Source organism: Hemitrygon akajei, chromosome 7, assembly GCF_048418815.1.
Source record: "Hemitrygon akajei chromosome 7, sHemAka1.3, whole genome shotgun sequence".
NCBI classification, from domain to species: Eukaryota; Metazoa; Chordata; class Chondrichthyes; order Myliobatiformes; family Dasyatidae; genus Hemitrygon; species Hemitrygon akajei.
This window is the reverse complement of record NC_133130.1, coordinates 30,627,121-30,651,258: the sequence shown is the minus strand read 5'-3', so window position 1 is coordinate 30,651,258 and position 24,138 is coordinate 30,627,121. Positions and strand designations below refer to the sequence as shown.

Sequence of the window (24,138 nt, the reverse complement as noted above, 5' to 3'; positions counted from 1 at the left end):
CACATCAGGTCCAGTACATATTGAACCATTTATGCAGCTGCCCCAATTAGCCCAAGTTTCATGGAAATAGTTAACAAGGTACAAAAAAGACTAACTATCATTTAACTGAGTAACAATTTATGTACTTAAATGAAATACAGAACAAATTAGAACACTACCAATACCTCTGCAGTACACAGTACTATAAAACTGCGTATTAAGTCCCAATTGTTATTGATGGAGGAATCCAGCTGCCATGTTCTGTAAATGGACAAAATCACTGCAGACACCTAGCACAGATAATGGACTGCCTTCATACAATGCTCTAAACGATTGCATCGTCCAAATCTTCATTTTCATTGTAACATTCAAGATCATTCTCGATATCTTCAAATTCTTCATAATTCCTAACTTGTTGAAGTAATGAATCATTAGTGAAGTAGTGAAGAAAGGGCCTTGAGTCTCTTATTACGTGATTGTGATCTGTGTGTGACTGTTGGTAATGTGTCTTTGTACCTTGACCCCGTAGTAATGTTGTCTCATTTGGCTATACTCCTGTATGGTTAAATGACAATTAATCTTCAATTGCGTGAATTTCATTGCCACCCCCCGGTCATTACTGGCATCTTCAAGCCTGAATGCTTGAAACCGCAGTGAACAGAACAGTTCTGAATTGTGTTACTGCTTATTTCTCACCAACTATCAGTAACCAAAATCATTGCTTTATGAATACAAACATATGCACTGACGCAATTTAAAAAATGATCGCTCAAAGCACAGTGTTAGGTCTAATAAGCACAGAAGTGCACATGACTGATGCTAGTTAGAAACTGTTCAGCACAAGTCTCCTGCCCCAATTAAGTGGCATAATGTCCTAAATAAAGATAGAGAATACAAGCTATTTTCTTGATTTAGTTTTTGTTCTTTAAGAGTTGTCCCAAATAAATGATTGCTCCAATTAACTGATGGCCCAATTGACCAGAATCCACTGAACATTAATTTATGAAAGATTTTCATGGACTGTGATGTATTTAAATACAAAAGTGGAATAATAAACTAAAATAATGTCAGTTACACCAGTAAAAGCGATCTTAAACTGCATTTAGTTATATGTATTTTTATTATTTACTATTTATAAAATCATATTTTAGTTATATTATAGTTACATAACTAGAAGGAACCTGATGAACAGTTCCTACCCAAAAGATTGACTGATCATTCCACACCAAAGGTGCTGCCTGACTGAGTTCCTCCAGCAATTTGTGTTATTGATAAAGGTTTCCAGCATCTGCAGAATCCCTTGTGTTTCAGACAATGGATCTGTTGACTCAGGTGAAGTGGCAAATTAGATTAAAATATATGATGGTTAATAATCAATAACAGACATTTAAAACATTTTCATTCTCATTAATATAAGACCATAAGACAAAGGAGCAGAAGTCGGCCATTTGGCCCATCGAGTCTGCTCCGACATTTCATCATGAGCTGATCCAATCTCCCCTTTAGTCCCATTCCCCCGTCTTCTCACCATAACCTTTGATGCCCTGACTACTCAGATACCTATCAATCTCTGCCTTAAATACACCCAATGACTTGGACTCCACTGCTGCCCGTGGCAACAAATTCCACAGATTCACCACCCTCTGGCTAAAAAAATTTCTTCACATCTCTGTTCTGAATGGGTGCCCTGCAATCCTCAAGTCATGTCCTCTCGTACTAGACTCCCCCACCATGGGAAACAATTTTTCCACATCCACTCTGTCCATGCCTTTCAACATTAAAACTGTTTCTGAGGTCCCTCCTCATTCTTCTAAACTCCAAGGAGTACAGACCAAGAGCGGTCAGACGTTCCTCATATGTTAACCCTCTCATTCCCGGAATCATTCTAGTGAATCTTCTCTGAACCCTCTCCAATGTCAGCACACCCTTTCTTAAATAAGGAGCCCAAAACTGCACACGGTATTCCAAGTGAGGTCTTACCAGTGCCTTATAGAGCCTCAACATCACATCCCTGCTCCTATACTCTATACCTCTAGAAATGAATGCCAACATTGCATTCACCTTCTTTACCACCGACTCAACCTGGAGGTTAACCTTAAGGGTTTCCTGCACGAGGACTCCCAAGTCCCATTGCATCTCAGAACTTTGAATTCTCTCCCCATTTAAATAATAGTCTGCCCGTTTATTTCTTCTACCAAAGTGCATGACCGTACACTTTCCGACACTGTAATTCATTTGCCACTTCTTTGCCCATTCCCCCAATCTATCCAAGTCTCTCTGCAGACTCTCTGTTTCCTCAGCACTACCAGCCCCTCCACCTATCTTTGTATCATCAGCAAACTTAGCCACAAAGCCATCTATTCCATAATCCAAATCATCGATATACAATGTAAAAAGAAGCGGCCCCAAAACAGACCCTTGTGGAACATCACTGGTAACCGGCAGCCAACCAGAATGGGATCCCTTTATTCCCACTCTCTGTTTCCTGCCAATCAACCAACGCTCTATCCACATATGTAAATTTCCCATAATTCCATGGGCTCTTATCTTGTTTAGCAGCCTCATGTGCGGCACCTTGTCAAAGGCCTTCTGAAAATCCAAATACACAACATCCACTGCATCTCCCTTGTCTAGCCTACTTGTAATCTCCTCAAAAAATTGCACTAGGTTTGTCAGGCAGGATTTTCCTTTAAGGAAACCATGTTGAGTTCTGCCTATCTTGTCATATGCCTCCAGGTACTCTGTAACCTCATCCTTGACAATCGACTCCAACAACTTCCCAACCACCGATGTCAAGCTAACAGGTCTATAATTTCCTTTTTGCTTCCTTGCCCCCTTCTTAAAAAGTGGAGTGACATTTGCAATCTTCCAGTCCTCCGGAACCAGGCCAGAATCTATCGACTTTTGAAAAATCATTGCTAATGCCTCTGCAATCTCCACTGCTACTTCCTTCAGAACACAAGGGTGCATTCCATCTGGTCCAGGAGATTTATCTACCCTTAGACTATTCAGCTACCTGAGTACTTTCTCTGTCGTAATTGTGACTACGCATATTTCTCTTCCCTGACACCCTTAAATGTCTGGAATATTGCTTATGTCTTCCTCAGTGAAGACTGATGCAAAATACTCGTTCAGTTCCTCCGCCATCTCCTTATCTCCCATTATAATTTCTCCAGCATCATTTTCTATCAGTCCTATATCTACTCTCACCTGTCTTTTACTCTTTATATACTTGAAAAAGCTTTCGGTATCCTCTTTGATATTATTTGCTAGCTTCCTTTCATAGTTCACCTTTTCCCTCTTAATGACCTTCTTAGTTTCCTTTTGTAAGCTTTTAAAAACTTCCCAATCCTCTGTCTTCCCACTAATTTTTGCTTCCTTGTATGCCCTCTGCTTTGCTTTTACTTTGGCTTTGACTTCTCTTGTCAGTCACGGTTGCATCCTTTTTCCATTCAAAAATTTCTTCTTTTTTGGAATATATCTGTCTTGCACCTTTCTCACTTCTCGCATAAACTCCAGCCGCTGCTGCTCTGCCATCCTTCCTGCTAGTGTCCCTTTCCAGTCAACCTTGGCCAGTTCCTCTCTCATGCCACTGTAATTTCCTTTACTCCACTGAAATACCGACACATCGGATTTCAGCGTCTTTTTCTCAAATTTCACAGTGAACTCAATCATGTTGTGATCACTGCCTCCTAAGGGTTCCTTCACTTCCATCTCTCTAATCACTTCTGGTTCATTACACAATACCCAATCCAGTACAGCCAATCCCCTAGTGGGCTCAACAACAAGCTGTTCTAAAAAGCCATCTTGTAGACATTCTACAAATTCTCTCGAGATCCAGTGCTGACCTGATTTTCCCAATCCACTCGCATGTTAAAATCCCCCACAATTATCATAACACTGCCCTTCTGGCAAGCTTTTTCTATTTCCTGTTGTAATTTGTTGTCCACATCACTACAGCTGTTTGGAGGCCTGTAGATAACTGCCATCAGGGTCCTTTTACCCCTGCAATTTCTTAGCTCAACCCATAAAGATTCTGTACCTTCCGATCCTATGTCAACTCTTTCTAATGATTTAATATCATTTCTTACCATTAAAGACACGCCACCCCCTCTACCTACCTGCCTATCCTTCCAATACACCGTTTATCCTTGGACATTCAGCTCCAGAGACATGAATCCTTTAGCCACGTCTCAGTGATGGCCACAATATCATACCTGCCAATCTGTAACTGTACAACAAGATCATCCACCTTATTCCTTATGCTGCGTGCATTTAAGTATAACACCTTAAGTCCAGTATTTGGTACTTTTTGCATTGATTGCACTGCAACTCATCCCAACGGCTGCAAATTTGCTCCATCACCTGCCTGTCCTTCCTGACATCCTTACTGCTCACTACCTTAGATCTATTTCTGTTTTCCCTCTCCTCTGCTCCATCATTCCGGTTCCCATCCCCCTGCCAAATTAGTTTAAACCCTCCCTAACAGCTCTATTAAACCCTCCTGCCAGGATATTGGTCCCCCTAGGATTCAAGTGTAACCCATCCTTTTTGTGGAGGTCACACCTGCCCCAAAAGAGGTTCTAATGATCCAGAAACTTGAATCCCTGCCCCCTGCTCCAATCCCTCAGCCACACATTTATCCCCCACCTCATTCCATTCCTACTCTCACTGTCGCGTGGCACAGGCAGTAATCCTGAGATTACTACCTTTGCGTTCCTTCTTCTCAACTGCCTTCCTAAACTCCCTATATTCTCCTTTCAGGACCTCTTCCGTTTTCCTACCTATGTCATTGATACCTATATGTACCACGACCTCTGGCTCCTCACCCTCCCACTTCAGGATATCTTGGACATGATCAGAAACATCCCGGACCCTGGCACCAGGGAGGCAAACTACCATCCAGGTCTCCTGATTGCATCCACAGAATCACCTATCTGACCCCCTAACTATCGAGTCCCCTATTACTGCTGCCTTCCTCTTCCTTTCCCTACCCTTCTGAGGAACAGGGCCGGACTCTGTGCTAGAGGCACGGCCACTGTTGCTTCCCCCAGGTAGGCTGTCCCCCCAACAGTACTCAAAGAGGAGTACTTATTGTCAAGGGGTACAGCCACTGGGGTACTCTCTAGTACCTGACTCTTCCCCTTCCCCCTCCTAACCGTGACCTACCTGTCTGCCTCCCATGGCCCCAGTGTGACCACCTGCCTGTATCTCCTCTCTATCAACTCCTCACTCTCCCTGACCAGACGAAGGTCATCGAGGTGCAGCTCCAGTTCCCTAACACGATCCCTTAGGAACTGCAGCTCGGCGCACCTGGTGCAGATGTGGACGTCCGGGAGGCTAGGAGACTCCAGGACCTCCCACATCCGAAACTGAGAACAACAAGCTGCCCTCACACTCATACTTCCCCTTTCCTCAAATAACAGGAAAAACTGAAAATTAAACCTACCTTGCCTCACCCGCTTCCGCCTAAGCCCATTGAGCCAAAGCCCTTAAACCTACACTTTGCACCCAGCTCACTCCTCTGCCCACAAACAATGCAGCCCACTGTTTAAGGCTGTGTCGTTTTAAAATCTTCCCTGATTCACTGTCCGACGTCACACGCCTGCGCAGTCCCTCCTCTCTTAACTCCGATGAGAATAAGAAAAAAATCAAAATGGCTCCCACCGCACTCCCGTTCTGATCCTCCGACTTCCTTCTCCAAATGAAACCCGATTTAGAATTTCTGCCCTTTTTAAATCTTCCCCGCTTCACTGCCCAACGTCACACACCTGCGCAGTCCCACCTCTCTTAACTCCGATAAGAATAAGAAAAAAGATATATTCTATTAATTAATGAAACACTTCAGAAAATTAATCTTTGACAAAAATAGTAAGGTTATTATTAGGTTAAAAGAAGATGTTGATACCTTTGAAAATAAAGGTGTAATCCTCTTCGTTTAGAAATTTTAATTGATTCCTATTTCTGTTACAAACTTTCCAACCCTTTGGCCAATCTTCCTAATTGTTCTTAACTGTTACTGTCTTTTCTATATCTGCTCCTAATTCTACATTCCGTTACTTTAGACCAAAATGTCTACCAAAGGATAACAAGATCCTTGCAAAATTCAAGTATGTTTTTCTACCCTAAATTGTTAACTAGAAGGCTCATGATGTATTGTAGTGCTATGGTATCTTCTGGGATATGCACTACAGTCACTGACTCCCAGATCCACATCATGAAGCCCCAGAATGGACAAGAACATGCTCATGGAGACATGACAATGGGAAGTTTCATTCTCAAAGTGCGCAGCACCCCAATTTAGATATTTATCACTTATCATTATTCATTGCAGGGTCCAATTCCAAGGGCTGTCTTACAAGAGCACATTTGTTCAAAACAGGTCATCCTTTAGGATTCAGAGAGCATTAAAGGCCAGTCAAGGGATGATTCCACAGATTATAAGTGGTCCTACAATTATTTACAAATGAGAGAACCGGCAAAAAGTTAATGTGTTCTAAGAGAGAAATCAAAGAAATTGTGATGATAAGTAAGAAAAGTGCTGAGATATTATATAAAATCCTCATGTTTGCTTTTGTTACAGAAGACAACAAAACATAAGATTTGGTTGTCCCAACCAGGTTAGTGGGCAAGGTAGAGCAGGTATCAGAGGGCAAGTTTGCACAAATGTTTTCCTGTGGATGACTCAGATGACACCAGTTCTGCTTAATGTTCCATAAGACATAACAAAACTTACTCTCGTATTTCTCTTAATCTCTTCCGAGGAATTATAATTACTTTGTTATTGTTTCATGAACCGAGGTAAAGTGAAAAGCCTGTTTTTGCAAATCATTACACAATTTATTGAGGTGAAACAATAACAATGCAGAAGAAAGTCCAACAGTTACAGAGAAACTGCAATGCAGGTAGATAATCCATCTCATCTCACTTGGGAACTAGGCAGGAGCTGCCTTCCAGTGACCTCAGTTTTTGTCTATCTTTAGTTGCCAATGTTTCTGTTTCCAATATCCATCTGCTTCTTTTGTTTGGTCTTGTGATCCATGCCACCCAAGATGCTCCATCCAAGCTAGTCCCATTAGCCAATGATTGGCCTATATCCTATATCCACATACCTGTCCAACTGTATTTTAAAGGCTGTTCTTGTGCCTTCTTTAACCAATTCCTCTGGGGCTCATACCACGTAAATACCACCTATTATGTAAAAAAACGTTGCTCCCCAAGTTCCTATTACATCTTTTCCTTCTCGCATTAAACCTATGCCCTTTAGCTCTTGATTCCCCAACCCTGGGGAAAAGGCTGAGTGTATTTACCCTATCCATGCCCATTATGATTTTATATATCCTTATAAGGTCACTCCCACTCTCCTATGCTCTAAGGAATAAAGTATTAGAAAGTCCAACCTCTGCCTAGAACTCAGTCCATCAAGTTTTGGCAACATCCTTCTAAATCCTATTTGGATTCTATCAAGTTTAATAACATCTTTCCTATAGCAAGATGGCCAAAACTGAACACTACAAGTGTGGCCTCATCAGTGTACATCATAATACAACTATATTATGATTTTCCCAACTTTGATACCCAATACCCTGACTTAGGAAGGCCAGGGTGCCGAAACACTTCTTCACAATCCTGTCTACTTGTAATTCCATTTTCAGAGAACCATGTTCTTGTACTCCATGTTCCCACTGAAGCACTCCTCAAGGCACTGCCGTTGACTATGAAAGTCCTTCCTCAATTTGTCTTTCCAAAATGCAATACTTTGCACTTCTCTGAATTAAACTTTCATTTGCCATTCCTCGGCCCACTTACTCAGCTGATCAATATCCCTCTAACTTCTAATAATTTTCACCATTGTCACTATGAATCTATGCTACCTATATTAGTGTCATCTGCAAACTTACTAACCATGTCCTGTACAGCACACTCTTGTCCACGCAAGAGGTCTGGGCCTTGAACTGGGCCCAGCTCAAATCCCTGAGGCATGTCACTAGTCATGGACCTCCAGTCCAATAAACAACTTTTCACTATCACCCTCTGCTTTCCACCATCAGGCCAACCGTGCATCACACTAGCCATTTTCCCTTGGATTCCATGTGAAGTAACCTTCCAGAGCAGCCTACCATGCAGAACCTTATCGAAGGCCTTACAGAGGACCATATAAATCAAGTCTACCACCCTGCCCTCATCGGTTTTCTTGATCACATTGTAGAAAAACTCAGTCAATTTCTTAAGACATGTCCTTCCATGCACAAAACCATGCTGACTACCATTAATCAAATCCTGTCTTTCAAGATGTATGTACACCTTATCCCTCAGAGTTCTCTCCAGTACCAGAGATGTTAGACTTGCTATCTTTAGTTCCTAGGTTTTTATTTACTGCCCTTCTTAAATAAAGGCACAATATTAGCACTCTCCAGTCTACAGCACCTCACTTGTAGTTAATGATGCAACTTTCCCAGGCAAGACTCCAGAAATTTCTTCTGTAAGTTTAAAATTGAAGGTACATTTATTATCAATGTATACATTATACAACCTTGAGATTTGTCTCTTTACAGGCAGCCAAAACAAGAAACTCAAAAGAACCCATAAAAGAAACCCGACAAACACACAATGTGCAGAGAGAGAAATATAAATAAATCATGCAAACAATAAAAGTACAAAATAGCATTTGGAACGAAAATGAGTCCTCAAGTCCTCGATATGAAGCCTGCTGCAGGCCCACAGCCTCAACCTCAGCTTATCACATAGTGGAGTAAAACATCATAGAGCCCACAGACATGGAGCTTGAGGCAGCCGAAGCTTCCCACATTGCTTTTGGATACACACAGTCAGGTCCTAGAGATTTATCGACCTTCAAACCATTTCAGAAACACAGCGCCTTCTTCCAAGACCTCCTCAATTTACTTTTACTGGTTGCTAGTACTTGAGCCCAGACTCAAGACTCTAAAGCTTCAGTCTTTGTTATCCCATTTGTAGGACAACCATGGAGCAAATCACAGTAATAAAATGTCATTAGTTTGGGTGTGGAATATATCGAGGAGCTAAAAGATTTCACTCTCCTGTGTGATTCTTGTGTTAATGAAAGAATGTCCGAAGAATAGCTTTACAGGGAAATCAAACGGAGGAAAATAGGCCAGGCAGCATCTATGGAAAAGAATAAACAGTCGATGTTTCAGGCAGAGATCCTACATCAGGACTGGGGAAAAAAGGATGAGAAATTAGTTTTGAGATGCATTTCAGCGAACCAAGCAAAGAAAATGTGATCCATCTACACAGTATTGTACAGGGTAAAATGACAGAGCAGCGGGACAATAGGATTAGCTGATCACAGAATGGAGCAGAATAAAGGCAAAGCATATGCTAGATTTTAAACTGAAAAGCTTCCAGTTGTTTACAATATATATTAATGATTTAGACGAGGGAATTAAATGCAGCATCTCCAAGTTTGCAGATGACACGAAGCTGGGCGGCGGTGTTAGCTGTGAGGAGGATACTAAGAGGATGCAGGGTGACTTGGATAGGTTAGGTGAGTGGGCAAATTCATGGCAGATGCAATTTAATGTGGATAAATGTGAGGTTATCCAGTTTGGTTGCAAGAACAGGAAAACTGATTATTATCTGAACTGTGGCCGATTAGGAAAAGGGGAGATGCAACAAGACCTGGGTGTCATTGTACACCAGTCATTGAAGGTGGGCATTCAGGTACAGCAGGCGGTGAAAAAGGCAAATGGTATGTTGGCATTCATAGCAGGAGGATTCGAGTATAGGAGCAGGGAGGTTCTACTGCAGTTGTACAAGGCCTTGTTGAGACCATGCCTGGAGTATTGTGTGCAGCTTTGGTCCCCTAATCTGAGGAAAGACATTGTTGCCATAGAGAGAGTACAGAGAAGGTTCACCAGATTGATTCCTGGGATGGCGGGACTTTCATATGAAGAAAGACTGGTTCGACTAGGCTTATACTCACTGGAATTTAGAAGATTGAGGGGAGATCTTATTGAAACGTATAAAATTCTAAAGGGATTGGACAGGCTAGATGCAGGAAGATTGTTTCCGATGTTGGGGAAGTCCAGAACGAGGGGTCACAGTTTAAGGATAAAGGGGAAGCTGTTTAGGACCGAGATGAGGAAAAACTTCTTCACACAGAGAGTGGTGAATCTGTAGAATTCTCTGCCACAGGAAACAGTTGAGGCCGGTTCATTGGCTATATTTAAGAGGAAGTTAGATATGGCCCTTGTGGCTAAAGGGATCAGGGGGTATGGAGAGAAAGCAGGTATAGGGTTTTGAGTTGGATGATCAGCCATGATCATACTGAATGGTGGTGCAGGCTCGAAGGGCCGAATGGCCAACTCCTATGTTTCTATGATGCCTGTACTACTTTGGGAATTTGAGCACAAAGACCTCGGCTGGCATTATAGTGCACCAATATGGGAAGGCTGCAGTGCTTAAGGTGCAGGCTGATGGATGTGAGTTTTCACATCCGAGTAACGCACACAGAATTCTGGAGGAACTCAGGAGGCCAGGTAGCATCTATGAAAAAGAGTACAGTTTATGTTTCTACCCGAAGGTTCCTGCTGAAGAGTGTTAGCCCAAAACGTCGACTGTGCTCTTTTCCATGGATGCTGCTGGGCATGGACTTCCAGCATCTGCACATATTCTTTTGTCTGTAATTAAAAATCTACACAACAGTCAGATGAAACTTCTGAGGATATACTTTCATCAATGAAAACAGGAGTTTGCACTCCACGAGAGCCTACAGATTTCTGATAAGAAGTATACACCACTAAACTTAAGTGCGACTAAAACCCAGAAACATTAAAACATTATCCAAGTTAACCGTTGGAGGAGGAATAAGCCTCCATGGAAGACATTCCCAGGGTCTGAGCAAACCAGACGACAACAGGGAAGTGTTGAACGCCTAACTCAGAGTTTGAGACCTCTTCCCTGAAACAGAAGGGTTCTTTGTAGCAATACAGGACCAGGTGGTTAACACAAAAAAATGATCAAAATCCATAAAAGACCAACAAATTTAAGATCGTAAATGTAGAAAATGCTGGGAAAACCAGAAACAATCCAACATATTACAAGATCCTGTGGCAGTTTAACTTTCTTATTACTTACACAGGCACAATCAAAAGGCAGCATTACTCATCAAAATCTTGCTTTAAAATACAAACTCATAAGACAAATCACACCTTTACTGTAAATACAAGCCTGATCCAGTTTTAGAATCAAAGTACCAGAAATTATATTATGACTAATCAGTTATTATAGACAGGACAATCCGTAATAACCATCTGTATGTAATAATACAGTATACACAAGAAAGAGCCCCCTATTTAATAGATAGCCATTCCAAACAGAAATCAAGGAGTGAAAAAGAGCAGAAAAATGCTGAATTAAAAGAGGAAATTGAAAGAATTTGGGACATGAACAAGGTATACATTGTCTCGATAGTAACATCTAGAACTAGTGTCATCCTTAAGGCACTACACAATAGTATTACACTATTAGGGCTACACAATAATATCCATGTAAAATCTTCATAAAGCCACAATACTAAACACCACTAGAATAGTCCGAAAGTTCCTAGCAATTGACAAGTGAGCATGCTCAGCTATGCCCATACCTCAGGTTTTACCAGCTAGAGCTGAGAAAAAAAGAATAAATGTGGACAGCTGAGGTTACAATGGATATACTAAAAGTGGTTATAAAATGTACCACAACTGGAAAAGTATCTGCAGTGATAATATTCACAATTGTTGGTTTAAAAAAATTTACTTGTCTTCATCTGTACCTATTAATACATATCAACAATTTTCTTAAAAATCCTGAAATAGTGCCTGAATTTTTGACAGAAGGTAAAACATATCTCTTACTTAAAGGAGAAATGACAAGTGACTCATCAGAACATCACTCTATTACTTGTTTGTAAACTATGTATAAGAGTAACATCGTGTATCCCGCCACCCACTTAGAACACCACAATATTCTTACAGAAGTGCAGAAAAAGGATGCCGTAAGGATATGAAAGGATGAAAAGAACAACTGATAATAGATTCTGTAATTCAAAATCAAGCCAGAGGAAAAGCAGAAATCTTTCATGTTGTTATATTGACCACCAAAAAGCATTTGATTCAGTCTCACACTTATGGTTAATAGAAGTTCTTAGCATATATAAACTACACCCAATACTTGAGACATTCTTACAACATCTGATGAAGCACTGGCATACTATTTTCAATATATCTATTAACTACCAAAGAAGAACAACTGCTGTTATCAATATAAACCAATACATTTTTCAGGGCAACTCTCTGAGCCCACAATGGTTTTATCCAGCTTTAAAGCTACTCTCTAGTTTACTGAATCGGAAGGAAATAGGATATCAAGTCAGAAATAGCCAAACAACATTCAGTATACCTTGACACACTTTCTATACATGGATGATTTGAAATTTCATACTCCTTCATCAGTAAAGCTAAAGCAATTAATTCAAGTACTAGAACTATTTTCAAAAGATATAAACATGAACTTTGGGAGAACATTAAACATAAAGAAAGGCGCAATAAAGCTAGTAGACTGGCACGTGTGGGGACTTAGGGGACAGGCTGGAGTCTAAACCGCTGCGCCATGTTCAAAAATCAGCAGCATTGACTTGGTCAGGAGAGCAGCAAGACATCACTGTCGAACCCCGAGTTCAACACCTAGAGTTCGGGTCCTTATCCAGGGACCTCATCTGTCATCATTAGTGAGTCCTGGGTCAATACCGAAGAAAAAAGCTCAAAGGTCGATTGGAAGTCCAGATCGCAGCCCGAAGGTCGATCAGAAGTCAAGGTCCAAAGACTGGAATCCTGACTCCGTGAATCTCTGGGAATCCGCTGTGGAAGATGAAGGCCCAATATCTGCAAATCCGCGATTCCACAAGAGGGTGGAGGCTGAAGTGGCCTATTCTGGGGTTAGAAATCTGTGTTTGTGCATGGGTAGGTGGGATGGAGGAATGGGGATTGTTTTCTTCTTGTTAATTTGGTATTTTTTTGTTGTTGTCTGTGTTGTTCTGCCAAGCACTGTGGGCATGCCCCATGCTTCGTGGCACTGGAATGTGTGGTGACACTTACACTCTGCTCCCAATATCTTTGGGTGTGTTGGTTCCTACTGCAAATGACACATTTCACTGTATATTTTGATGTATATGTGATAAAACCAAATTCTGAATCTTAATCAGAAAGCAAAATATCAGCCATGATAAAAGTCAGGTCTTTTGTCAAAAGTTTTAGAAAACTTTTTGTTTGCTTCCTTTGTCAACATGTTGTCAGTCCAAGAGAGTACACAGTTTGGCCTGATTCAGTTCTAGAAAATGATATAGAGAGAAATCAGCAACTGATCAGTAGAAGGAAAGTGTAAAGTGGATTCAGAGTAAGATTATAGTGGAACTTGGAAAGAAATTAAACTGAGACGTCACTAAAATAATACATTTATTCAAGTGAAGGATAACCTATCTGAAGTTAGACCCTATGATCAATTGCCAGACTTCTTTTTTTCAGGGGAGCCTTGCCTGAATTGATCTTCCTGCAGTCCTGTTTGCCATCTAGCAGACAATAGTGGAAGAATGATAAAATTGATGAACATACTCAAGGCCAGTGGTTCTGTGAAAATGGGGTGAAGTGTTCACTGACAACAGCATAATATATTCAATTTTCTTTGCATGATCTCAGAAAATGAAGCAGCTTGTGTCTGCACATTGCTAGAGGTGTAACATTCAGACCTGGGTACCATCTACGTAACTTAATAAAATGCATTGCGTTTCCTCACTTCAGTTACTCTGACAGACTAACTTGAAGGTAGAGTCTCCACCATCAAGAACAATTAATGCAATAGAAACATAGGAATATCACTACTTTCAGGTTCCACATCTAAATGAAAGACATTTGATTTGGATATGCATTGCCAGTCCTTCACCATCATTGGATCTAAATGCTGGAACTTCCTACTTTGGAAATAATTCAGAAAATGTGTAACTCGGGTGGCTGATGGTTGGGTTGAGATGTTCTCCAATCCTGGCAAATTACTTGCAAACATTTTGTCACAGTACAAGGAGACATCATCCAGGATGTGCCACAATTAACACCACACTGACGATATGATGACAAAGCGTTTACAAACAAATTGGCAAGATTGGAGAAAAACTCAACACATCTTCCTACTTCACTAGAATGACTGCGATACTCTAGACTTAGTAGTTCAATCACAAGGGTGATTATCGATAGAGAAATTCTGGCTTTCCTCATCACAGCTGAATCCTGAAAATGAATAATATAAAAGTGGACAGGCTGTAGCATTTAAACATTAATTTGGGTGGACTAAGAGTGATTATAAGTGAACTCACCCCTCCTTTGAACAATGGAAACCTGGAACAACACTGCAGTGATGAATCGATAAAATGCCTTCACACTCAGGCTCATTCAACATACAGTATGTTTATTCATATTTCAAAAAATTAGGAATAACTTCTGCGGTTATGATCTACTCTATACAGAGCTCTATTAAAATCCAACACTCCATGAACGATGAGAAGCAAAAACATGTCTAGACCAGTGTGCTTCTCTTACAAACTGACACTTGACCACATACCTCTACTGAATGGGATATATCATATGCCCCAAGGATATCAATCTGCTTTTTATAATCTAGCCTGTTACACCAGCAGCAGCATAGACTACCTCTAGTCAGTTCATTGTAATGTTAGCTGTTGTAACAGTGCCACTGAGTTTTGGTGCATTAACTGGGTTCCATGTTTACCTTGAAGCCAAAATATGTATCACTAAAAGAATCAGGCAACTGGGATATCCTTGCATTAGGGATTGTTGTTCTGATCTTCTCCCATACAGATGCATCAAAATTTTCATTTACAGAAGACTGCACCCTGCTCACTAGTCATAGGGATGTACAAACAAGCTATCAGTCCACAGGGTTCTTGCTGACCACCAAGCACTCATTTTCACACTAATCCTACCCTAATCCATTTTACTCTTCCCAAACTCCCATCAATTGCATGTCTCCTAACCTCGATTCCACCCCTCACCATCAGACTCGAGGCAGTTTGCAGGAGACAGTTAAGACCATAAGACCATAAGATATAGTGGTAGAATTAGGCCATTTGGCCTATCGACTCTGCTCCACCATTTCATCATGGCTGATCTATTATTGCTGTCTACCCCAATCTTCTACCTTCTCCCCGTATCTTCATCTCTTGACCGATTGAGAATCTATCAACCTCTGCCTTAAAAATTTGTAAAGACTTGGCCTCCACAGCTGCCTGTGGCAACTAATTCCACAGATTTACCACTCTGTCTGAAGAAATTCTCCCTCATCTCTATTCTAAAACAAGTCCCCTCTATTCTGAGGCTGTGTCCTCTGGTTTTAGACTCTCGCTCCATAGGAAGCATCCTCTCCACGTCCACCCCATCAAGGCCTTTCACCAGTCGACAGGTTAGTTCACCAAACTGCTAGTCAGCTGTGGTAGTGAACCAGAGCACCCAGAGGAAATCCACACGGTGACAGAAGAACATGCAGACTCCACACTGACGGTGCCAAAGTCAAAACTGAACACAATAGACTGGAGTTGTGAGACAGTGGCTCTACTTCCTGCTCCGTGGTATCTGCCGCCAGAGAAAATAGCAGAATAATGTACACTCCTCATGGCTGTCCCACCACAGCAACAAAGCTGTCATGATTTGGGTGAAATAGGGTGTGTGTGTAGGGAGGAGGAAGAAGAGAAGGGAACAAGAAGACAATGCATTTTGTGCATGTTGCTCTGAATTTCCAGCAATTTGCAGGATTTCTTGTGTTTAAGAATACAGGTCCACAATCCCTTATCCGAAATTCTGAAATCCAAAAAGCTCTGAAAACCAAAGTTTTTTTCCGCCAACAGCTGACGTCACTCAGGTGTGACATGGCAGCACTAGCAGAGGCCGCCAGACGTCAGTTGTGGCTCAGCACTCGTACTGGTTACACATGCATTTGCTGTTCGCTGATATTTTGTGTTCACTGTTGACTTTGTGTTTAATTTCACTGTGAAAATGTCAAAAAGAGCTGCAGATAACCCTATGGGTAACAATGAGAAAAAGAGAAGGAAGTATCTATCATTATCAATAACGCAGAAAGCAGAGTTATTGCAGAAGCTTGATCGTGGTGTGTCTGTGCAGCATCTTACTGAAGAATATGGTGTCGGAACTACCACTGTATACAATGTAAAGAAACAGAAAGACAAGTTACTGAAGTTTTATAGTGACAGTGACGTTCTGCATTTATTCCAATAAGTCATTTACCATGTGTCTGATTCGGTTAGTTCGAAGCTGTATATTTTTGTTTTATTGAATGTTTTTGTTGGAAATAAACTATTTTTCTTGTCATTATTCCATAAACAATACAGTATAACAACTATTTACATAGCATTTACATTGTATTAGGTATTATAAGTAATCTCGAGATGATTTAAAGTATATGGGAGGATGTGCGTAGGTTTGGAGCTCCACCGGGTCCGAAAGTCCACCCGCACTGAGACAAGTTAAATAAGGGACTTGAGCAGACATGTTTTTTGATATCCGCTGAGGGTCCCGGAGCCAATAAGGACAGATACTGAAATCAGAAAAATTCAAAATTCCGAAATGCAACTGGCCCAAGGATTTCGGATAAGGGATTGTGGACCTGTACTGGATTCCCAGGTGTGACAGAGGGGGGCGGGGACCACACTCTTTGGTTTGTTTGTTTGTTTGTTTGTTTGTTTATTACAATACAGCATGTGACAAGTGAGGCTAGTCTTTAAAACAAGTGCTTTATCACCTGTGATAAATGGAAGAACATGGAAATAACCACGGACGCCTCAGTAGACATAAACACTGGTGTTCAATGAGAATGTGAAATGATGTTCAGAATCACCCACCATGTCCGATTTTCTGGAAGCCGGAACCTCTTCAGGAGTTAGCACCGCAGGGATAAGATGCTTTTTATGAACAATTTGCATAACGACAGGTAAAAATTCAATCCCGTTTTTGAGCAAACACATTTACAATGGAGGCACAGCATTCCAAAAGCAGAAACATACATAAAAGGAAGTTAGATCAGCAGTTAAGATTATTACCATAGCACTTGACATTTACTGGTAAACTGAACTGTTCGTTGAGGTCAGCTTTAAGCATTTTAAACAAATCTAAACTGGTGTGGAAAGACGTGATGACGTGGGGCTGTACAGTAGCTCCACTATAGATTAAGGAGGCCTATGGAGTAGCTGACTTAGTGGCTGTGTCATCAGGCTTGGGTTCCTAAGCTGTACATTTCATGGGGCTCTTGCAAGGCCTGTGACCTGTGCAGAATATCCAGAGTCACTCACAAACCATGAACTAACATACATGGGACATCGTGGTTTGAAGTCTCAAAGCCTCTGTGGTATTACTCTCACTGCAATGACTTGGAACGTGTGAACAAATATAATTGATTGTTTGTGCATGGTGCTGGGGACAGACTAGAGCAGCTGAGGTTGTTTTCTCTAGGACAGAGGAGGTATGAGCATATTTGATAATGGTATTTAGCACCGTGGCACCGACTAGAGGAAGCAGGGTGAAACTATTCTCATTGGCAAAAACAAGAGGACATAGAACGAGCGACACACACAAAATGATGGTGGAACGCAGCAGGCCAGGAGGTATCTATAAGGAGAAGCACTGTCGACGTTTCGGGCCGAGATTCTTCATCAGGACGTCGACAGTGCTTCTCCTTATAGATGCTGCCTGGCCTGCTGCGTTCCACCAGCATTTTGTGTGTGTTGCTTGAATTTCCAGCATCTGCAGATTTCCTCGTGAGGACATAGAATGAACATAGTTGGTTGAAAGATTCAAAACAGATATGAGGATAAACACATTTTACCCACTGAGGGGTTCCGGTCTGGATTGCAGGGCCAGGGGTAATAAATGAGACAGATGTACCACGGAAGCATCTTATCTGACAAAATTGTGCACAACAATTATCTGTGAACTTAATGTTAGAATGGAAAGGTAATTTGTTTCCAACAATTAGATTTCCAGCAATGCTAGATTTCTAGTATATGCAGATTTTCTAGTGCTTGTAATTTGTTTCAGGACTGCTGACTGAGGAGTTAATATTGGCCATGACACCAGGCATACCCCCTTACCCTTCTTTCAAATAGTGCCTTGCCAGCCTAGAACTCTGCCTGCAAGAATAAATGGCATCCTGGCTGAATATTGCTTCATTACTTCCAGTGTTACTGTGACCTCTCCTCACTCCCCTTACTCCACTGGAGCCTCAGTTTTAATTAAATTTATCAGAAAATTGACATTCAGAAGTCAAGTTGCAGTTATATTAGAACAAAGAAGTTAACTTTTGTCACAGCTACTTTAAGAAATGTGCACAAGCTTCCGACAATGTGTAAAGAATAAACTCTTTACTATCCCCACACTTCTGGGTGTTAAGGAATATCAAAGTTCTCATTCATGCCCAGCAAGTCTCCATGTTATGTTTAGAGTTGAGACATTGAGAGCAGCTGGTGAAGGGTGGGCATGTACATCACCACAGATGGAAAGAAAATGCATAGAGGACTGCCTCTACAGGGGCATATCTACGGAAAATAGCGCCTACGGCAAGCACTGAAATTGCGCGCCAGTCCAAACATCCGATACCCAACTTTGAGATAACTTTACCATAATATCAGCTCAAAAGTACAAACCAAGTTCATTAATCTTTTAATTAACAAATTATGGCACTACATGAAAATTATAACAGCACCTTCCTTGCTTTCACTGATGTAAATTGGTCTATGATGTGATCAAAGTCAGTTTTTTCAGTTTCTTATCTTTCTACACTCAGCAGAGCAAGATTACAAAGTCTGCCTTGACCCATGGAGGCTCTCAAATATGAAAGTATTAGTTTTAACTTGCTGAATGATCTCTCACAACTGGCGATGGAAACTGCGATGGTTAGCATTATCTGAATAGCAATGCAAAGATTGGGGAAGACGCTCTCATCTCCATACTGAACAATAAATTCAAGTAGCTCTTCAGGTCTTGATATTTTCCTGTTGACCCGCCTTGATAGCAACAATCCAAAATTTCTTCATATAGCTGCTGCCCATCAACATCAGAGCTGTACAATTCGCCCAAATTTTTGCACTTCTTCTTTAGGTCGTTACTGTCAGCGCTGTAACACATCGAGAAGGAACCCAAACTTGGCGTCAGTGTCGTGCAAACGAGTGAACCTTTCGTCCATTTTTCTGTGAAGACGGTCGAGTGTTCCCTTCATGGTTCTTTCCATTTCCTCCTTAGCTGTTAACCCAGCGTCTTTCGATTTCTCATCAGCCATTTGTTTCTGTCGTCTCTGACATCTTTCAACTTCAATATTCCGTTCTTGACAGAGACCGGCTCTTTCTTCGAGTGCCTCACTAACCAACATTTCTCTTTCATCATAAGAATGATCTCGAAGGGCTTTCAAATCCAGGGCAGCATCTTGGAAGTTCATGCTAGGATCCTGCAGCCTCTTTTGAATATGGTCAATGCCAATGAGTACTTTGTTGCAAAATTCTAGCAAAATCAGAAAATCGTAACTCGACATGTGGTTGTGCAGCTGCCTTGCGTCACTTCTTGTTTCACTGGTCTCGTTTTCATTGTCTATCATGTCCTGGAGAACTTGAAGTATCTCCTCAAGGTACTTGTTGACGGGCTTCACTGCTTCTGTCCTTGCACTCCACCTGGTTTTGGACTCCAAATTAACAACCGCAGGCACAGCGTTTTTGAGCTTTTCCCAGCGCTGTGTTGAACGAGAGAAAAACACATAGAGAGCTTCGATGGTTCCAAAGTACGTGACCATCATTGTAATCTGCTTGGCTGCATGTACACCCACCAAGTACAGTGAGTGATTATCACAATTCACAAACATTGCCAGGTTGTTTTTCTCAGTTATTCTTTGATGAACACCACTTCTGTGTCCAGCCATCACAGCAGCGTTGTCATAGCACTGTGACCGACAATCTTGTAGCTCCATTTCGTCCTTCTCTAGCTGCTTCAAGATGTCTTCAACCAAGCTCTCAGCATCCTTCTGGCTTATCTGGATAAAACCAAGGAAGGACTCTCCAACACAGACTGTTCTCCTCTCAAAATCAACTTTCACATACCTCAGTACTTCTGACATCTGCTCACGGTGTGCCTGATCAGGAGTCGAGTCGAACAAGCGACCATAGTACTTGGCTTTACAAATGCTTCTCAGTAAACTCCGGCAAACAGTGAATGAATTTGTTCTGGACACCTGGTGAATGATAAGACGTGGCTCCAGGATGACTTTCCAAGTGAGTGAGGTGTTATTTTATGACAGGGTCGAAGATGGCCAGTAGTTTCAGTAAGCCAAGGAAATTTCCCACATTGAAGTCATCATCTAGCTGAAGTAACTCCCTGTGTCCTCGCAAAGCCAGGTTCTGAGTAGCAAGGGATTTTATGCAGTGAAGAATTCTCGTCAAGATATCACGCCACTTCTGCTTTTCCTTCTTAATCTGTGACTGAAATACCATGTCAATAACTCATCTGTTTCCAGCTAGATTTCTTTCCATTTCTTTCCACTGTGTGAAGCATTCCCGATGATTCTTGGCATTTTCATGAACACTAATCCTTTCAGGTGCTTTCCACTGGTTGAATCCACTTTCCTGCTTCAATGAGGATTGATGGTCTGACCGGGAACAGAGAAGACAACAGATACAAAATGCAGACTTTTTAGAAGGGGAATAGACCAGCCTTGAGCGAGTCACTTCCTCATCACGACCACTTCCCAGTTTCCTCTTGAACCAAGTTTTGTTCATTGAGTGGTTATTTGTTGGTAGGAAAGGCCCCCCACTGTTCTGGAAATACTTCAAACCCAGCTTTATTATTTCTGTTCTCAACGCATCAGGCAGAATTGCTTTTCCAGTATCCTTGTCGAACTTCAGAAGTCCAATGTCATGCTGTTCAGTCACTTCTGGTATGACAGTTCGAGGCTCTTTGACACCATCCAGTTCACTAGGTTCAGTGTCGTCAGGTTCAATCTCCTCAGGTAAAATCTCATCAATAAACTCAATATCACCACCATCACCATCGTCTTCCCCTCCTGTCATGTCCACATTCTCTGTGGCATCCTCACTCTTAATCTCGTCATACTCAGATTTATCTGACTTGATTTCCTCCTCGGCTTGTGTCGCATTTGTACTTGATCCACCTTCAGATATTAACAAACTTGTAGCAGGTGTAGGCGATTCCATGGAAAGTGTTGAACTACTTGATCCAGGCTTTTCAAAGAAGAGCATGAAGAACTTGCTCAACTTCTTGGCTTCCTCCGCCTCCAACTTTCATCTCTTCCGTCCTTCAACTCCACTTTCCTTCTTCTTCATGAAGAAATGTTTCATGGTCTTCTTACACAATGCTCTGAAGTAAGGCCATCCTAGTGCTTCTCACCCATGATAATCAAAGACAGATCATACATCTGAAGAAAATTCTTTTTTCACTAACCGAGAATGGCTTGTCTGACTTTAATAGAAACTGCTCAGTGGCACCCCCCCCCCCTCTTCAAGTGGCGCCCAGGGCACGTGCCACACCTTAGATATGCCACTGTGCCTCAATGCTTGGAACAATGCCAAGTCGCTGTTAGCTGAATGCCAACAGGAACTGGTCAATAAGGAAGGAGTCTACCTGATCCTTCTCTGGAGGTTGTCACCTCATCATGCTGGAGAGGCTTGTGAGCTCCTGAGATTCCGAGAGTGATACGGTTTCAAGTTTAGTCATCTAGCAGTTAGCTCCTGGTAGGGTCACCCATGGTCGTAAGGTCAAGGGCAGGTTCCAAACAAAGAGTGAGACACCTACGATCTCAATGGTGGGGCTGGCAGAAGATGATGTCACATCACCATGGCAGTGAAAGCAGAGGAAGGCTACAGCAGTGAAGGGTCCCCAGTTGTCAAGCATTGCATGTCACTACAACCTGATGCTGATCTGTCAAGGAGTATGTAATGGCTACCTACCAACATTAAACAAAGCCATGCATGTGCATTCTCCATTATGGAATCCACCCTAGCATCCTGTGGCAATCCCGGATCAGCCTCTACAGGTCTGAGGGCCCACAAATAGACAACCCCTTGGGAGAACATACTCGACTCAAAAGATTGTTACTACAATCTGATAGGAAACTTGTGTTAATATTCCCCATTGTCCCTGTAAACCAAGTACCCAGTGAAGTATTTAAAGGATATGAAGCAGACCGTGGCTTGTTATATTTTTCAGTGATATGCTGGCCCTTCCAGACTCTGCAAACTCGCCTGTCCCTGATTTGTAACTGTGCCCACTGCAACTTCCATCTTCACCTTTCCTGCAGTATTCTGTTACAAGCCAAGCTTAACACAAACATTTCAGGCAAGCAGTTTCCTCTCAGACCATATGTATAGTACACTACCTGGTGAATTAGAGCAGACATGACACAGAACCAGCAATTCTCCTATTTTCACAGCTGGTCCAAGAAATCTTAACTTTGCTCATTAACCCGTGTTTCACTTTTATTCCTTTGATTCTTTACTGTGGTTTCATTCTTCACTAGATTCAATATTTCCATTTTACAACGGTTTGTTCTGCTGTCCTGATGCTCTTCATCTCCTCATTTTCTTGCACTTCACATCTTTGCTCCTCTCTTCTGCCTTGTGACGTTCTTTCTAAAAAGCTGTCCTCAAACTTGTCTGGTCTCACAAAATGGCTGCCAGTTTTGGGTGGGATTTTCCAAGCCTTGGCACTTATTCCAGTAAAATGGTGCTCAGGGTCAAACTGACAGAAAGAAAGAGTGGATAGTACTCTCTTAGCATCAGGAAATTGCTGTTGGGATGCCGGAGTGATTTGGGAAAATTCAACTACAGAATGTAGTGTACGAGCCCTTCGGAATCAGAATCAGATTTAATATCACCGGCATATGTCCACATTCTGTAGAGGTACTATGTAAGGGTCACGATGTGCAAGTTCACAGTCAGATTAAAGAGTATAATTGGAAGGAGGCTGTTTCCGAACAGCCCTGTGGAAGAACCCTTTAAAGGGTTCATAATCCAGGGGCACAGTTTTAAAATTCTGGGCAGAAGCTACTAAAGGAAAATAATTGATCTTCTTTTGCATGAAATAGCTGAAGTATGAAATTCACTACCTTTGGAAGTAGAGTCAATCGAGAAGGAATTGGCAAAGCTCAAGGGTATATAATTTGCAATTCGAAGGCTACAGAAATGGGGAAAGAGTACTGTCAGCACTGCCTCACTAGAAGAGTACTAAGAACCTCCTGATGTTTTGTAACAGCTTGACAAATTTACAAAGTATGCAATTGCTTGCATGTGCATGCTAATATCAGAAATATCTAATTAGCAGGTCTAATCATCATATTAGCTCATGTCTCCTCTATAAGAATGATAGGATGCCTTGGGCTCCTTTGTAATCTTGACTTGTTTGTAGCCCCCCTAGTTTGGTAGTACCGGTTGCAGATGAAGAGTGTAGAATGATTGGATACATGCTAGCAATGACCACTTTTCATGTTAAATACTCAGAAGAGGCGTGCTACTCAATCTATCTGCATGGTAAGAGATATTTTTTAAATGTAGCCACTTTTCATTTAAGTATTAGTATTACAAGTGGTTCTTTAAGGTTGTTATAGCTGGAGGAGGTATTGGGGATAAGTTCCAACTACCTATTAAATGGTCCCAATAGCCTGTGTCTCAAATAGCCTCTGACAACTAAGTTCAGTGCCTGACTTCATGTGCGGCATAGCTAAGCACGGCAGAACCATTTCTACTGACAGGAGGAGGGACAAAGGCAGGTTATTGTGCCTTAAAACCAGTTGCTTTGGACAGATGGGGCTTGTCAGCCATGGTTGGCTGTTATTCTAGAAGGAAAACTGATCTCAAACCTCCTCTGCCTTGCGGCTACACCCACTCACGGGTAAGGATTTGGGGGTAAAACCAGAGGGGAGATTCTGGAGCTGGAGTCCCTAAGGCAGACACACATTGAGTTCATGCAAACTGGCAACTCTTGAGACACAACTGGTGCCGAACTGAATCGGTCTCTGCCATAACTTTGGGTTCATCAGATGCGTGGCGGGGGGAGCTTACTATCCATATCG

The 24,138-nt window shown here is 41.8% G+C and overlaps 1 protein-coding gene across 7 annotated transcripts in view; it reads right to left on the bottom strand.

Moving 5' to 3' along the window:
• Nucleotides 1-24,138, bottom strand: part of LOC140730325 (muscarinic acetylcholine receptor M3-like) — a 327,953-nt gene that overhangs the window by 246,459 nt on the left and 57,356 nt on the right. The window lies entirely within an intron of this gene.